The 18437-nt window shown below is 38.7% G+C and overlaps 1 protein-coding gene and 1 long non-coding RNA gene across 4 annotated transcripts in view; one reads left to right on the top strand and one right to left on the bottom strand.

The window, feature by feature from the left end:
* Paqr9 (progestin and adipoQ receptor family member 9) overlaps positions 1-18437 on the top strand; it is a 46883-nt gene that overhangs the window by 19010 nt on the left and 9436 nt on the right. The window contains exons 3-4 of one of the 3 annotated variants that reach the window (XR_001202794.2): positions 4077-4127; positions 9849-10765. The exons of 1 other annotated variant lie outside the window; for it this stretch is intronic. The gene's annotated coding sequence lies outside the window, so the exon portion shown is untranslated. Of the gene's footprint in view, positions 1-4076; positions 4128-9848; positions 10766-18222; positions 18368-18437 lie in introns of those variants that run through there. One more of the 3 variants, XM_063249136.1, reaches the window with a different exon arrangement.
* On the bottom strand, positions 1098-18391 carry LOC134476110 (uncharacterized). The gene is made up of 2 exons (XR_010047598.1): positions 18254-18391; positions 1098-4104 (listed from the first exon to the last, which is right to left on the bottom strand). It is a non-coding gene; the product is annotated as an uncharacterized LOC134476110 (long non-coding RNA).

Genomic DNA, 18437 nt, shown 5'->3' with positions numbered 1-18437 from the left:
TTTAAAAAAAAAACTTGCAGATTATTTTCATTTTGGTCTCCCTTTCTCCCACAAAGGGTATGGCTTACAGAAGAAAAAGATTCAATAAATTTCCTTATACATATATGTCATTAATCTAGAGGCTGGATTTTTCAAAAGTGGGACTGCTGGGTCAAAAAGGTGTGTTCAAGTATGATTTTTTAATTGATTTACCAACTGATTTAGCTTCCTCCTAAGGACTGCCACAGGCCACACTCTCACCAGCAGGGCTGAGAACTGCCTGCTTTCCTACTCTCCAGCTGGTGCTGGATGTTACCAAGCTTACAGATTGATACATTTTAAATTTTTGTCAGTATGATGGATTTTTTAAAGATAGCTTATTACTGTTATAATTTGCATTTCCCTGACCTATTGTAGGTAAGTATCTTTTTACATTTATTAGCTATTTGAAGTTCATTTGCGAAGTGAGCATTCACTTCCATTTGGCATGTTTCTTTCTCTTTCTTTTTCTTTTCAGATTGCAAGCATTTTTCTTTCTTTTTTTTTTATTTAAGGAGAAAAACAAAAAAAAACAGAAGGGTACAAGTAATTCAAAGTTTAAAAAATAAACAGTAAGAAATCACTAGTTAATAGATTACATATTCTCATCTTAGAAGTAGTTGTTCAAGTTACAAAATTGAAGCATATAAAGTGGACTTTCACACAGTGAGATTGCAAACAGTTTTGTTCAATGATCCAAAAAACTCAGTAATATGTCATCTATCTTATACACTTAAACATATATGCAGTTATAACCTTTAGAGCACTTTCTTTTCTTTTCTTTTGTACAATGACAATTACACATTTTGGGTTTTATTATTCCCACAGTTCTTATTACTCTTTTTGAAGAGAGTAAAACCAAATGCGACATATCAGGACAGAGTCAGTCAAATCAAAAGGATGGACATTATGATAATGTAAAAACAAAATACAAGGTGATCAACAATGGTTACCATACTGCCTCTTGCTATTTTAAGAAGAATTGCCAGTTATAATAAAATTGAACAAAACAGTAGAGAATAAAACCAAAGCATTGGAGACATTACAGGACTTTAAAAGAAGACAATAGTCGACCAGAATGGGCGTCATATTGAATTTTATTGTCTTCACAGTTGTTGCCTATACTTTCAAACTTGGTACTATCAAGCAAAGCAGGATAGGGGAAAATCAGTCAAAATAAAATGGTGAGGGCAATACAGGATTTCAAATCAAGTTAATAGGAAATCAAAGTAGGTTACTATAATATATCCTGCTATTTTTTATTTTCCCTTAATTAAAAAGATAAAATAAAAAAGTAAATAATTTTTTAAAAAGGGGGGATTAGATAAAAGAGGGCATAACAACAGAACAGCGCAGGTCAAAACATAACCATTTAAGCAAAATAGTGTTTCACCACAAGATAGCCTGACATAAAAATAGTTACCACAGTGTCTCTTTCCTTGAAATCTTTGAGTATAACTTCGTATACTATAGCACCAAACATATCAAGACACTAAAAACCATTCAAGAGAATGACATTATTACAGGGTATTTAGAACCAATTAACAGAAAATGAACAATAGTTTCTGTATAATCTCCTTGTCTATAAAAGTTTTTGCTTATATTATCATATATAGTAAACTCCAGTAAGATACAACCTTTTAAGACCGATGGAGGCAGAAGAATACAAGTTTTTTTTTTACTAATTTTTTTTTGGTCTTTTTCATTTTTATCAGTACCAGGGATCGAATTCACGACTGCCTGCTTGCAAGGCAGGCACTTATGCTGCTGAGCTAAATCCCCAGCCCAAGAATACAAGTTTGATGGGACTTCAAAACAAGATGATACTAAATCAGCACTAGCTATTATGATGTCTTGTTTTCTCCAAAATAGCTGTTCCTACCATCTAACCTTCTCTGCCTCATTTCTGTTGAGCTCTTTTTCTGTTGTTTATTGTCAGTTTGTCTTCATTTCGCTTTCTGCTCCATTCATTGTGGCCTCTCTGCCACTATTTCTGGAATCTTGGTATTTTCCTTTTTAGAATATCCTGCAGTATTCTCTGTAGAGTTGAATTGCTGGTTGCAAATTCCTCTAGTTCCTCTTTATCCTGGAAGCACCTTGTTTTTCCATCAATTTTTAGGGACTGTTGTTCAGGATATACCAATCTTGGCTGGAAGTTATTATCTTTCAAAGCTTGAATTATTTCCTCCCACACTCTTCATGATTTGATGGTTTGTGCCGAGAAGTCTGCTGTAATTCTGATGGGTGTTCCCTTGTAAGTGATCTGTTTCTTGTCTCTGATGGCTTGTAGTATTCTGTTCTTATATTGGATTTCTGGAATTTTGATTATTGTATGCCTGGGTGTAGCTCTGTTTGGGTTGTAGGTGGCTGGGGTCCTATATGCCTCATACCTCTGAGTATCTTTACCATTTGCTAAATTAGGGAAATTCTCTTGGATTATTTCTGTGAATAGCTTTTGTAGTCCATTTGTTTGTGTCCCTACTTCTTCTTTTATGTTCTTAATTCTTAAGTTATGGGTCTTCTTATCATCTTCTAGCCTTTGTATTATTGCTGTTTGTTTTTTTGTTATTTTTAAGAAGTTTTTCATTTCATGCTTCCATATTACAAATCTGCCCTCCAACTCAGATAATCTATCCTTAATTTCTTTCAAGCTGTTATGCCAGTTTTTGATAGAGTTTTTAGTTTCCTGGTAATCTCTTTGAACCTGCTTCACATATTCTATGTTTTCTCTATTTTCTCCATCAAACAATTGTTCCCTTTTTTTCTGTTCTTCCATTTCACCATCTGTTTTTTCTTGGGTGGTGCTTAGCATTTCTCTAACTATTCTACTTATATCTTGCTTCAGGTCATTAATAACTTCATTCCTGAACTCGTCTATGAGGCTCTGGAGATAGCGCTTTATGTCTATTGGTGCCGTGTCTGATATTGCGTGTTTCTCAGGATTGGGCCGAGGACCCTTTCTTGTTGCTCCCTCTTCCCATATTTTTTGTTCCTTTTATACAAGCATATATAGGAGGCCCAGTTTCTTTCTTTGTCGGTTACAGTTTGTTGAATTGCGCCGGCTAGGTGTTCCTGCCCACTGCAGTGTACTATGGAAACACAGACCTGGGTAGCCTATGCTGGGCCCACCCCTCCAGGTCAACGTACCGAAGGCTTCACGCTAGGGTGCACCTCCAGGCAGTGGGACATGGTTTGGGCTAGCTTACTTGGCCTTAGTCAGCGGCGTCACCCAAGCCAGGCACTCCCCACCAATCCCGCTTGAGAGGGGAATATGTGACTGAAGTCACTGTAGTGCCCTGTGCCAGCTAGTCTGCCTGGTCCCATTATGTCCTTTTCTGAAGCCTCCTACTCTATGGAAGGGTCCCCGATCTGTTCACTCACCACAGGTTAATGCAGGGCTCCCGGCCAGTCCCGCTCTCAACTCCATTCACCACTTCCCACTCTCAGAGCTTTTGCGCCTCTCTCCTTGCCATGCTGATTGGGATGCAGCAGCGGCTGCAGGAAATTCAAATGGCGGCTTCCAGTAGTGCGGGGTCTGGCTTACTCGCTGAGACCTTATCTGTTCCTGTTATATCACCGGGATTACGTTTCCAGTTCGTTTCTCTTAACTTAGTTCGTTCCTGGGTTGGCAAAGTACATCTCTCCTTGCTTAGGACTTCTCACCCGGCACCATTCCTGGATTTTAAGTGGGGTATCTCAGAGAGCCTCCAAAGCTGCTGCTATCTATCCGCCATGTTCTCCCAGAACTCACATTTTTCATATTTTAAAGACATTAACTTTTGGGGGCTGGGGATTTAGTTCAGTGGCATAAGCACCTGCCTTGCAAGCAGGCAGTCATGAGCTCGATCCCTGGTACCGATAAAAATGAAAAAGACAAAAAAAAAAAAAAAGACATTAACTTTTTTGTGTGTCTTCTATAGTCTTTATACTTTTCAGGCTTTTCTTTTATGGCTGTTTCTTGTCTTGCTGCGTCTTTCAGGTCTAGCCAGATTGAGATTATACAAAAACCTTTCTATATTTTCTTCTGTTATTTTCATTATTTTATGCTTTAAATTTAGGTTTCCAGTCCATTTGGGATCTGCTTTTCTGTAATGTGAAGAAATAATAAGGTAAGTATCAATGCTGGATAGATTTACTGAACAGTTTCTATATGCCAGGCGCTCTGTTAAACACTTTATGCCCTTCAAATAGATAAGAAAATTAATGATTAGAGAACTTAAGGAACCAACCAAATTCACATAGTCACTAATATACAAAACTGAGATTTTAAATCCAGGCGCACACGTGCGCGCGCGCACACACACACACACACACACACACACAGGTGTAACTAGAGATACATCATTTACCATTTAATTGAAACAGGAATTTTATAATCCAAGTCCTCAAATAGTGTCACTGTTTCTGTTCATATAGTTGCAGTTTTGTCACATTTACACTGTTTCTGTTTTAGCAGTTTCATAATGAGTTTTGTTCTCTCTCTAGTAAGGCAAGTGCCCCCTCACTACTTTTCCAAACCTACCCAATAAACTTTTGCACTTTTTTATTCCATGTAAACATTTAAATCATTAGTCCAGTTCCCAAGAAAATACATCTGCATATTTTGATTTTAATTGCATTGTGTTTATTAATTTAATAACTAGCACTTATATATTAATCTCTATGCATTAATATGTTGTAGTGTTCCATTTATTTAGATTGTTCAGTAAAATGCTATAGTTTTATTTTACTATGATTCTTGTAGTCTTTTTTCCAGTAATAGGGATCAAACCCAGCTCTTATCACTGAGCTACATTCCCACCCCTTAATTTTTTCAAATTTTGACATGGGATCTTGTTAAATTGCCTAAGATGGCCTCAAACTTGTGATCCGTCAACCTCAGTCACCATGCTTAACTGATTCTCATACTTATGAGTTTTTTGAGTTATTTTATAATTTTGGAAATAGAAAATTTTCCCTATATCTTACAGTAAATTACAGAAGAAAAGCTAATGAGCATATATATCTTGTATTCAGCAACAGAGCTAAAATCTCTCACCCACTGGAGCTTGAATCTAGGACCTCCATATTGAGCTATATCCCATCCCTTTTTCTGTCTTTTTATTTTGAGATTAGATCTCCTAAGTCTCTAAGTTGCAAAGGCTGAGTTTAAATTTGCAGTTCTCCTGCTTCAGCCTTCCAATGTTTTTTCTTGTTGGTTTTATTTTGTTTGTGGTGCTAGAGTCTTTATTTTTTTCATAGAGTCTTCTGCATTTTCTAGATATACATTACTGCAAAAAGTTTATCTTTTTTTCAGTGTTTATACCATTTGCTAAATTTATGGACAGAGTGTCTTATTAAGTTAGTTAAAAGTATTAATAGTACTGATACTAATAAGTGTGGATATCCCAGCTACGTTCTTGATTATAATGACAGTAACCTTGATTTTTCCTTAATATTATGTTATTATATTTATCAAGTTTAAGTAGTCTCTATTTCTATTATACTTGAAATTTTTTATTAGAAAGTCTACTTAACTTTATTAATTTTTAATATAATGCCATATGTACATAATTTTTACTTTTAAATTGATAATGTTCCTAGTGTGATATATTTCCTAATACTATAAATTGTTAAAATTCTGGAATAAGTAGCATGTGGTCATTTCTACTTATCTCAAACCACTCAAGATCTTACAAAAAGAAAGTTCTTTAAAAAATAAATAAATAAAAGAAAATTCTTTAGCTTACTGTATGATTTTATCATATGCTTAATACCAAAGCATAATACAAAGCATATAACACAAACTGCTAGAACAGTGCTACTTATGAAAAATAGATGTAAAAGAATCTAAATAAAACAAATCAGCAAATTAAACCCAGTGGTGTGTTAAAAGCAAGATAGCAGCTGGGTGTGGTGGTGCATGCCTGTAATTCTGGCACTTTGAGAGGATAAGGTAGGAGGATCCCAAATTCAGCCCAGCATGGGGCAGGCAATTTAGCAACTTGGCAAGAGAACTTGCCTCAAAATAAAAATAAGAAAAGGCTGGGGACATATCTCAGTGTGAAGGCCCTGGGTTCAATCCTTGGTGGGAAAAAGAGAAGAGAATATACAGCAATTCAACACTCCCCACCCCCAAAAAAGGCAAAAGAAAGAAAAACATTAATGTAAAGGATTTGAAAAACTGGCTAAATGCATGATATATACATAAAAATCAGTAGCTATTCATTTATTTTATAACAAATTTTGGAAGAAAACTAGCTTACAGTGTTATTTGAGAAGTTGCGAAACACAATCTTGAAAATGGAAAGTCGACATGGGCGGAGCACTGTGTGTTGTCTAATGATTAATTCATGCCAGACCACTTAAAGATAGAGCTCAGGGTGCCTTGCTGACTCCTCATTTCTTCCCACCCTCATCCAAGATAAGTGCACCAATCAAATTCAAAACTACCCTGTAGTTTCCCAAAACAGTACTGATTAAGTTTGATTTCACAAAAGGATTCCTAGAATTTGATTGACACTCACTTTAACGGTCTGTTAAATATTAGGTTGTCATTGTTAACTATTTTTAAAACTATACAGGTAGCTTGGATAGCAAGTTACCTGAAAAAAAAAAAAAACCCACCAGATTATCTCATTTACTGGAAGCAGAGCACTTGCTTTCATTGATAAAATTTCAACAACACGTTTTGCAAAGGATGTGCTGTGCCAGATGCTGGGGACAGAGTGGGAGCACACAGGACAGTTTCCTGCCCTTATAGGCCAGTGGGCTTCTGGCAATACAGCACAAAGATTATGACTAACTTCACTGCCTTCCTTTACACCTACAAAATGAAATGCACTTGGTGAATGAAGAACTGGTTATCTCCATGTCTAGTGGAAAGAAACATCTTTCTTTAATCACAAAAAAGAGCTAATAATGACATACCCAATAACTGCAGACGTTACACACAGAAACTTGCTTTTTCTGTTCTGTGTCCTGCTCCCCTCTACTGTACAAGGCACACATTTCTAAGGAGAGTGTGAAACCACATCCTTTCTTGGCCTTTCTGGCTGAGGTTAGCCTGGGGCCGAGCCCAGCATGACTCAGCAGACCCTGCTGTGTCAAGGATGACCTTGCTACAGCCTTGATGTGCACACTGATATGTGGACCCAGGTCCAGGCCAGAGCTGCATACAAGTCTGGTGCCTGTGTTACATGGAATATAAGGCTTACATGGTGTTTTAGGTTTACAGGCCAGAGAAGAGAAATATCTCAGCTTTTTGTTTTTTGTTTTTCCAAAAAGAAATTAAAATCAAATCAGGAGTCACTATGCTGTACATAATTTTGACCTCCTAATTCAGCTCCGAGGAATTTATAGCAAGGAAAAAGCTAAAAGAAAAAAATGTCCAACGATACTTTCAGAACAGATCAATTGATAATCATGATAAAGCCTTAGCATTTCAAACACTTCCAACAGAGTGATTCAATGAAGCATCGAAGAGGTATTTCAAATGGAGAGGGTATGCGCTATGTTTTTTTAATGAAAATATCTACATTAAAAATAGAACATAAGATGGAATTCACACATAAATTATATGAAACATCTCTAGGTATTAGTATACCTAGGATAAGAATAAGATTTACAATAAACCAATGATTTAAAGTGTAGTTTTTTCCCCTCCTAGAAATGCTTTACTTAAAAATAAACACCCCTTTATGCAAATTAGAACAAATGGCAATTGACATTTCAATGTACTAGAGCTATTCTTGCCAGACTTAAAAGGGAAGAGCAGACACAGCCCACATGTTGGGACTCATCAGTCTGCCCTCAACTCCAGCTTTTGTAGGTCCTGAGAATGGGACCAGGCTCTGTGGCCCCATCACCCCTTTATGCAAAATCACCGCCTATTAGTCACACTGACGCTGGCTATGAGACCAATATGATCTTGCCTCCCTTGGATTTCTGGTTGCTGGGCTCCGTCCCTCTTCAGCACATCTAGATGGGGTTTCCTGAGAAAGGTCTCCCTCACCATCTTTCTGTGGCTAGCACTATTTTTACATCAATCTTTACAACACCCTTGCAGGAAGGCGGTGTGGTTTGCCTTTGTAGATGAGCAAGGCTAAACAGCTTGCTCAAGGTCACTCAGGTGGTAGGTGACAAAGTCACACTCCAAGCCTGGGCCAGTCTGACTTGAAAGCCACTTTCAGCCATCTCTCACTATGCAGCTTCGGAGTCTCAGTACAAGCACAGGGCTGAGTAAGAGTCAGAAACTCGGTTGACTGACCTTGAGTTTGCTTCTTACTCCTCTGTGCTTTGGTTTCCTTGCTTATAAAGTGGGGCACTGGACTTTAAAAGCTGCCCCATAAGAAGGAATAGAAAGGACTAGAGAAATGGGCAGAAGGGCCCCTATTTCGTGCTAAGACCACTGGTAGGCCATCATAGGCCTCCACATGGTACAATTTAGGCACTCAATCAGTTTTAGGTGAGAAGAGAAGTGCCATGGGGGATCACCATAGTTGAATTGTCCTCAACTGTCTCATAAAAAAATAAGCACAGGACACCTAATACATAGGAGAGAGAATCCCTCCTGACAGCTTCCAACTGAGGAAAGGTGGGTAGAAACATTACTGCTGTCACCTGGTGCAGGATTGGTTAGCAGTAAGGGGCTCTAGGAGCTCTGAATTTGCAAACAGGGACAAAAGGAGGAAATACATACAGATAAATGTAGTTTTTTGTTTGTTTTGTTTTGTTGATTTTTGGTTTTTTCAGTCAGGGCTAAATAATATCATTGCAGCTCTGTTCCCAAAGAAAGCATTAAAAATGCAAATGAGAAGCTTTACAATTGGGTAACTCCCCCCCTTCCCTGCCTTTAAAAAGGGTTAGGCAAATGAGTATGAGTGGTTCTTTTCCCAGGAGCCACCCCCAGTTGCAATCTTCTTGCATTATCAAACACAGATTCATAACCACTGATCTTAAAAATGCAAGAGTATAATTTCCTAAATTTCTTACTGAGTGAGCATATTTGGGTCAAGGGAAATCCAACCTCAGTCAAGCTGGATGCTGTTTAATCTTCGCATCCCACTTGTCACTGACACCAAACTCAAATCTGTCCCCATCTCTCATGTACCCACATTTCCCAGAGCTCTTTTTCTCCCTGAATCTTTGCAGACAGTGCTGGGCTGGACTCTGGCCTCCAGCATTTGCACTCCGTGGGGAGCTCTCAGGTCACCTGGCACCTGCAGGATGGAATTCAAGGGACTGCCAGAGAAGGCCCTCCATAAGCCTGGTGGCAACCAAAGCCTGGCTGCTCCCTCTGTTCTTCCCAAACTGGGTTTGCCACACAACTAAATGTGTGCCTGTGGGACAGGCCACCCTAGCGGTTAGTGCCAGGAGTGGGCACCACCTCCCACCTCTGTGGAAACCAGTTTGTCTCTGCAGCTGCATGCTTGACTGCACTCTTACCAAGAGGTCAAAATCAGTGTGCAGTGGTCTTGAAAAGCTTTTATGGAATTTGCAAAACTCCAAGAATTTTAAAACTAAACTTTCAGGAGGAAGATCTGTTAAATTCTAACAGCTCAGGGCACAGGTCAAGAGAATAAATTCTTTATATCAGTATGGCACCATATCTGCACTGACATTTGCTCCTCTGTACTGCATTTTCAATGAAGGTGAAAACATGGTGAGATAGAGTCTTAAATAGACTCTACTGAGCTGCAGGGGTGCTAAATGATGCTATTAATAGAAGAGATTCGAGGAATTCTCTTTGATACAAACTACTTTGTTAGAATTGACCTTTAAAATTCAAATCAAAGCACTGTAATCCTTTTCTATCCTAATCACCCACGTTATATATTGCTTCTTTCCAGAGAAATTACCAGTCCAGCAAGTAAACATGGATCACTCTAACACCAAGATGGGGTGGAAGATGTGGCATGCAGCTTTTTGGTTTTGTGTATGTGATTGATTCTGAAGTGTAGAAAACATGCCCTGGTGACTAGGTTTAACAGCCAGGAGCTTTTGTGTTTTCTATTTTTGGTTTAGCATTTCTGGCTTGCAGAGGTCAGTTAATTACAGGAGATTTTGCCTGAGTAGCGTCAATACAAATATTCTGAGTTGAGCCTAACTCAGGGTTTAGCTTTTGAGAAGAATCTTTTATTATTCCACAATGTTCATTAAATGCCTACTATGTGCCAGGCACCCTGATCGCAGCTATGGTCAGACTGGTAAGCCAAGCTCCTGCCCTCATAGAGCTGGTTCCAGAGGGAGGGAACTGAATTACTGTTTATTATACCCTACATCATAGAATTTCAGGTAATGAAAATATGAAATAAAAAATATGGTGAAGAAAGGGACAGGGAGTATTTTACATAGAGCAGGAAAAAAAAAAAGTCTTCTGAGAAGTGGCAGTGTTGAGCAGAGAACTATATGAAGCCACTGTCAGGAAGCCCGGCCTTTGGGCCAGAGGGAGGCAAGAGACAAACTGCAACAGAAGACGCACTCCCCACGCCCCAGCCAGTATACTCCAGTTTCTTAGCTGCCCAGGTAATAGTTCCTGTTCCAGGTCCAATTGCTTCTGTCTCTTAGAAACAGCTGGTCATAGTGATGCATAACTGGTCACCACAATGTACTTTGTATAAACCAATCTCCAACTGACAAGCCATTCTGCCTCTGTTCTTCCTGCTTGCTTATCCCATATAAGCCCCAGACCACTAGAGATCAGAGTCTGATATTCTGGGAATGATCCCAATCAGTGTCCATTGACATAAATAAATCTGCCTCCAGATCCTGGGTGTCATTTTGGTGTTTCTGTTTGCTGTTGCAGATCAAGTGTAAGAGCTCTAGGCAGCTGCCTGCCCCTCAGTGAATCAGGAAAAGGCACCTCAATTTTGGGGCAGATGCTACATGCCTGGGCTCATGGCCTACCAGCAGAGGATGGGCTGCCTCTCAAGCTTCCCTTTTCACTCAGCTGGGCCATGCAGAGGACAGGCTGTGCACAGCCACAAGAAGCCTTTTACAATGGCACATGCTTGAATTTAAGGGACTTCAGGAAGGCTGTCCAAGTGGGCAGAGGAAACAATACAACAAAGGAGAGAGGAATTAGTAACTCAGTCTTTAGAAAATCCTTGTCTTATCCAAACTAAGCACCACTAACTATGTAGGGCAGGATTCAAAGACAGTCCCTGGGTTCTACTTCCATTTCCCATCAAGGGGATGGTTTTCCGCCATCGACTAGGAGGCTGCAGTTGAATATGAAAATCACATCAGACATAATGATTTCCAGTCCGGGAACTTGACACAGGCTAGTTCAATATCTGTTTCACACAGAAAAATTTCTCCTCTCTCTTTCTTGCTAGCTTTTCCTTTAAAGTATTTAGTGTCTAGGCTAGTCTGTCTTCATGCAAAGAGGCTCACCATAAATAAGTGTAAAATCACTAATATTTAATACTTGTCAGTACAAAAAAATCCAAGTAAAAGAGATTTTCTTTATTCCCTCTTCCATGAGTTTTCCTTTTTTTAAAAAAAGAGACTCTGTGAGGGTATGGACAGCTATTTTGAAGAGCCCAAGAGACATTATGGTAACCACTGTTGATTTCCTATTGTCTTATTTTGAAGTTCCATAATGCTTTCATCCTTTTTAAAATTTTAAAATAATTTTATACTATTTTGTGTTTGATTGTGTTGTGTGTGAAGGTATGGACAACTATTTTGAAGAAAACAAGAGACATTATGGTAGCTACTGTTGATTTCCTGTTGTCTTGTGAAGTCCTGTGTTGCTTGAATTGTTCTTTTCTGATTTGCTTTGTTCTGTTCTATTTTGTTTTGTTTTATTCTCTTTAAAATAAAAAGAATTTCTAAAAAGAAAGGAAATAAGGGAGAGGAGATGAAGAGGCAGGCAATGGTTACATGAGACATAATCAGTATATGTTATATGCATGTATAAAACTACCACACTGAAAGCCAATGTTTTGTAAAATTAACAGGACCTAATAATAGCTGAAATCCAAAAAAAGCAAAATAAAAGAAACCCTCATGTTCTGCTTTATTTCAGAACTGTTTAAAATGCTTCACAAATCTATCACTTTGGCAACTCCATATCCAATTATTTGATATTTTAAATTTTAAAAATAATGTAATAAAACAAAGTTTTCCTTAGTTACATTAGTTTCCCTCCCCTAAATGGTTGTTGTAAAAGATCCTGATGTCAAAAAAAAAAAAAAAAAAAAAAAGATCCTGACGTCAATAGATATGAAGTATGTACATTGCTGAGGAGCCCATTAGAGATGTTAATTGAACACACTCCTGAGCTAGGATTATGAGATAGAATCATAGCCCATGGATCTGTCCTATTTCCACTCCCTTTCCTTCCCAGCACACACTCAAATAAGGTTAGAATAGTCAAGAAGCCTACAAAATCCAGGAGTTGCCATTCATGCAATCTGAAGTAGAAAAGAAAAGAAAGTCCATTCTTCAGCATCTCCACCAATGTGTTCATTACAAGTATGGCCGCTGTTCCTGCAAAGGAGAAATCAGAGAATACGCAATGCAAGCTGAGGGACAGGCAAGTGACACAGTCAAGCACATCACTTAAAGCATCCAATCCTTACTAGTATTTAAGGTTCCTGATCATACCCAATAAGTAATCAGAAAATGGTTGCATTGAAACACTCTGGAACTTTTTCCCTACAGCTGAGAATTGTTTCTATATCCCAGTTTTGCTCTTCTGGTCATCTTCATTCTGAGTTCCTAGTACCAGTTTTGCTTATATACTGCGTATCGGCGTTTACTAAATATGAAGCATGGGATTTTTCCAAATGGTCACTATAAACGTATCCAATAATCCCTCCCCAGAGTCAGGGATATAACTTGGCAACACAGTGCCACCCTGACAAGCACAAGGTCGTGAGTTTGATCCCCAATACAAAAAAAAAAAATCCCTTAATCCCTTCCCCAGTACTGGAAAGTGTCTTAGGCAGGGAATTAAGTATGTATGAAAATGGGGCATCTAGAGTTGAGATTGGTAAATGGAGGTTGGAGGAAAAAGTCAGAATGAAGAATAAAATAAAATTAAATCTGTTATGACTATGGACTTCCAAGAACACTAGGATTAAAGGAAACACTCCAATAAGCTTAAGTACATTGTGGGGGGGGTGCTCTTATTCATTATGCAGCAGTGACTTCTGTGTGATGAGGAGACACCAGTAACCCCAAATGCTTCTGATTTGCACATGAATGGAGCACAGGGTGCATACAAGGCCACTGAAACATACTTTCTAAAAAATCAATATGAGAATCATAAGTTCAAGTCCAGCTCAAGCAACTTAGTGATTTAGTGAGATCCCGTCTAACAGTAACAAATTTTTAAAAGATTGGGGATATAGATCAGTGGGAAAGCCCTGTGTTCAATCCCCAACCCCATATGTTCATAAATATTTTTAAAAACAAGTAGTAATTAATGGAAAGGAATATCATTACTTTAAAAAAATAAATGGAAGCAAGGGCAAGTGAGTTTGAGGCCCAAACAAAGCCCGTGACTGAGATGCCTTTCTCTTCATGTTAAGTATGCAGTATCACAGCAAAATATTTTCCCTTCTCTATTAACCAACTAGAATAATCGATAACATTGTGATATATGGAAGAATCATCTGTGAAATCATAGAATCTCCTATTTGCCTCTTTGTACCTATCCAGGAAACAGCAACCTCTAGGGATGAACAGATATTATCCATTTGGAAGTTGCTCTTTATATTAAACGTGCCTGATCAATATACAGCCATCGCGTTCCACATGTACATGTCTTATTGGCATCATTCTTTGGGGGACTTTCTAACCTGATTCAGTTGGTTGCCTTTTTCAATATTCAATAACCTGTATGTCTGAGCTTTGGACCAAAATACATATTTCTTTCATCAGCTGTGTGCACTTAATTATTAACAAGGTTTTCCAATAACAACAATGAAAAACTTAAAATGGAAGAAGATAGGTCTCTTTACAGAAAATGCTCATACTTAGCTATACAGCAGCTTCTCAGAGCACAATGGCCTAGAGAGGAAAGAGTAAGGGGTTTAGAATGAAAAAGGTTTTACTCCAGCTCTACCACCTGGCTGCTTGTCTGAGTCTTGAGTCTCTTTGGTTTTTTTGGTTTGAAAATGAGAATAATGTATTCGCCATGCAGAGAATGAGAAAATATAATATATAAAGTTCCTATCACAGTACCTGAATGTAGTATATGATCAATAAGCAAAATAATTATTATGAATGCAGAGTCAGATGGATGACTTAAGAATTAAGTGGCATTCCTACTCTAAAATTCCAGGGCTCTCAGTTCTTTTTTGAGAACTGAAACAATTTCCCATTCACAATATGTTGAGTACTTACTGTGTGCAAAGCACTGTGCTTCAAGGAAAATTTTTAATAAATAAGGGGGAACTTGGTAATCTATTTTACACACTTGTAGAACTGTTCCTCAAGTTAAGTAGGTGGAAACCACCCAAAAGGCCCTACCAAAAGCAAGCAACAGTCTCTGCTCCCCAGAAGATAACTCTGCTCCCCAAAAGATAACTCTGAATTAGGTTTAATATAAGGCCTTTGTAAAAAGATAACACAGGAAACAGGAAAAGCAAAATTGGGAAAAAGAACTGCAGAACAGAGCCATCATCCCAGATCAGGGAAGCCATAGATGAGGCTGAAGACCTAAGCATTTGGGTATTTCTTTTCTGAGCTTAGGGACTGTATACTGACAGATGGTAAAACCACCACCACCATCCTCAAATACCCAAAAGGCAGGAACAGGGAGTCCACTGTAAACCTGGGAAAGAAGATGGAGGCAGGCAGGACAAACAAAGACTATGGTTTTGGTCACCCACACTTTCAGTCAATGTATTGATCTTCCCCCATATCCCAACATATTGCAACATACTATTTATAAATTGCCTCCATGTACTACTATATAGAAGTATATCATAAAAAACCTTCATAGAGTATAGTTATATACACTGAGAAGAACGAAGTTGATTTAAACAGAAGTTGAAATAGTTTATTCTTCACCTTATTCTTCTTGGGTAGCCACTTTGGAGACCAGTAGTAGAAAAAAGATGAACTGGCTGAGGTTGGAAAATGTGCTCTTGATATTCCATATAGATGTTTAAAAGACAGAAACCTCCTCAACAACTTTCCTTAGCTTTTCTTCAAAACAGCAGGCTGTCCCCATGTCAGTAAACAGAAACATTGCCAGATAGGAATATGATCCCTCAGTGCTCTCTCTCCAGCTCCCAGCCCTCTCCTGGGCTTTCCAACCACACATTTCCTCAAAGGCTACCAGAGACCATCATTCCTTGAGCCATAAGGTCTTCCACCCTTAGGGAGTGTGCACAACTCACTTGCAAAAGTATAGCTTACCATATGACAGCTCCTTTTAATTTGGAAAAAGGGAAGCATTTTGTTTAGAGCATATATTCTGAGAGAGTTGACCCTACATAACTGTCTTTAATGTAAATTGAGTACAGTTAACCCTAGGTCCATAGTGGACATTTTGTTCATTTTGTTGGTTGATTTTTGTGCTACATTGACTTAAAAATTATTTCCTCTAAAAACAAATTATTATTAGTGAGAAAAACACCATGTCTTATAGAATTTTCCTTATTAAACAGCATCAAATTTATTGTGGAACTTTTATATATTTTTATTACTGTAGAGAGAAACACAAATACTGTAAATCCATAGCTGATCTAGAAGAAATGGCCAAAGCAAAGCAGACTGGGAAGAGCATTTGTTCAGTTACCCCAACTCCTACATCTGACTGCACTTTGCAGCCAGGACCCTGCAGTACCCCAATGTATACAGTGTTCCCACAGAACTACTGAAACCACATTTGTGGTCTCAGTTTGGCAAGTTTTCCTTTGGGGGAAATAGTTGGTTTCTGCCTCTCCATATGAGCACTCACTTCCCAGCACATGCCTGGTGACCTGTGCTGTGAAGAACTCTGTATTGGGTAACGGAGTCTTTAAGAGATGCCTTATCTCCTTATGCACTCTCAGGGAATGGCAGAAGCCTGCTGCTCCTATCCGTTTAGCTAAGCCCAGTGATGAGAACATGGTTTTCACTGACAAGAGGTAATCTACCCAAAAAACCTGCAAAACCCAGCCAGTGTAGGATATGGGGGACATATTTATATATTTCAATTTTTGTGATATGTTCCTGTAATCCCAGCATTACGGAGCTGAGGAAGAAGGATCACTGTGAGTTCAAGGCCATCCTGGGCTACATAGTGAAACCCTGTCTCAAATAAACAAACGAACAATTAAATAAATGTTAATTCTACAGATTAGTAGTAATTAAGAAAAAGTCATATTACTGTATGCTTCATTTTATAATGAAAACACTTTATAATTATGATCATTTTGTTGTTTCTTTTAGTTCTTTTTACTTAGTTTTGTCAAGGTATAGTTGGTTGCCCAGGCTGTGCACCAGAGTTTTTCACAGACACCACTCTCACTCCCTGGCATCAGTTAGTTTTGAAGGCTCAGGGATGCTTCAGAAAGAAAAAAGGCGGACACCACAAAGACTTTCTGAAAGGCAAAATACCACGGCAGATTTTTTCACCTTATAAAATACTGACTCTTTGAAAGAACAATTTTGGGGGGGACCAGAATCAAACTCAAGCACCATGCTGCTGAGCTGTATCCCTGGTCCTAAAAGAGTAACTTTTGTATATTCATTTACAGTTGATTCCACTGTTTTTCTTGAGGTGAACTTTCTATTATATTTTTCCCAATTATGTAAGTGAGCTGATTATGCAAGAAAGAGGTAAGTATAGGAATTATTATAAAAGTAACATCTTTTACAGGTCTCAGCTCAGGTTGTTTATTGAGCAAATATGAACAGTTTTGGTCTGCCCAGAATTCAGGTTTATCATTCCTTGACTTCAATTAAATACTGAATCTTAAGCACTGTTACAAATTAGCATGGATCCTTAGTCCAGATGTGAAGGAAATTGTGTTTCACTTTAAAACAACAAGGTCACAGACAGTGGGAAATCAGAAAACACTAAAGCAAGAGAGTGAAAAGCCTCTTTAAAAAAAAAAAAGTCTATTAATCAGGAACGTGTGACGGGGCAGAAAGGCACAAGACCAAACTGTACTTTTGGCCTGACTGTCTGAGAGTTTGCCAAATCAATTATCAGTGGGAAACATTTCAGAGAGAAAGTTGAAACTTCAAAAAGACTGTTAAGTAATTCTAGACACTTACAATACTGTATGACATCCTAGTTATAAATAATTCTTATCCATTCTTAAATCCATCTTGAGCCTCTACTAAGTAAGTATTCCTTAACCTACTTATAGGATTTGCTATAGTGATGAAAGTAGGCTCTCATTTTAAAAATGAAAATGAAATGAATTTTCAAATGAAAACTGGAAGCCTTTTCCTAGATCACACTGTCCTTCTCTACCAGTTTCCTTTTAGCACTGCAGTTTGTAGGACATGTGAAATTAAAAGTTGAAATCTAAAGCAGCCGCCTGGGTTCAGAGCCCCCTCTGAGCACTTAGGATGCTCTTTACAGTCAATGATGCCTCAATTTCCTTTTCTATAATATTAGAATATAATACTTAAAGGATTTTTAAAGCATTTAGTGTCCAATCCCTTGGAAGATAGCTTGTGTTAACTATACCATAGGCCGGAGATGCAGGTTAGCCTCAGTTAGCCTCAGTCCAGGCCATCACTGGAACTTGTGTGACCTGGTGAACCTTTCAGAACACATGAATTTTTAGCCCCTCTGTTTCTCATAGCTCAGGGCATATTTTCACATAGCAGTGTATCACAAACATTTGGATTCCTCAGTCTTCTTTTCTCCTGGCCTCCAGGCACCAACCTAGCCTGCCAGGTATTTCTGGTTAATTCCAAGTCATCCCCTCCCTGTCTCTACAAAATGATCTGCATTTTTCTTCTCAGTTCTGGCTAGAAAACAGCGGCTCCCCTCAGTCTTCCTTTATCAGTGTGCTTCCTGGACTCTGGTACAGCTCTGCTTTCGGAATCCCTTCCTAATACATTTCTCAGTCTTTCTGAATTACAGTGGCATCGTCTGATAATTCCCATTGAAATGTGGAATTTGTCCAGCCCCATCCTGAGCTATCGGGCACAATTTCTACATAAAGATGCAAGCAAGAAGATGGGTGAACTGCGGTTCCAAAGGCTGGTGTGCGTGACCGGAGGAGGCCAACTCCATAACGGTTCATGTGGACAGGACAAGGGCGAGGGAAATAGGATAGTGACGCACCTGAATAAGTCCGCTAGAGCAAAGGCGATAAACTAAGGCTTGATGGCGTGCAGGGAATGAGAGGTTGGCACACACTGCACGCTGCTGAGCGAGGCAAAGAGAAGCAGCACCAAGGTATCTGACAATGTCACAGCCCCCTCCGGACGGGTCTCCCCTTCCGTGCGCAGCGCCCACTCCCGCAGCC

This window comes from Cavia porcellus, unplaced genomic scaffold (assembly GCF_034190915.1).
Source record: "Cavia porcellus strain 051 isolate PalLab524CR breed Dunkin Hartley unplaced genomic scaffold, mCavPor4.1 scaffold_5, whole genome shotgun sequence".
Lineage (NCBI taxonomy): Eukaryota > Metazoa > Chordata > Mammalia > Rodentia > Caviidae > Cavia > Cavia porcellus.
Note: the sequence above shows the minus strand (reverse complement) of the source record. Positions and strands in the feature narration are given on the sequence as shown.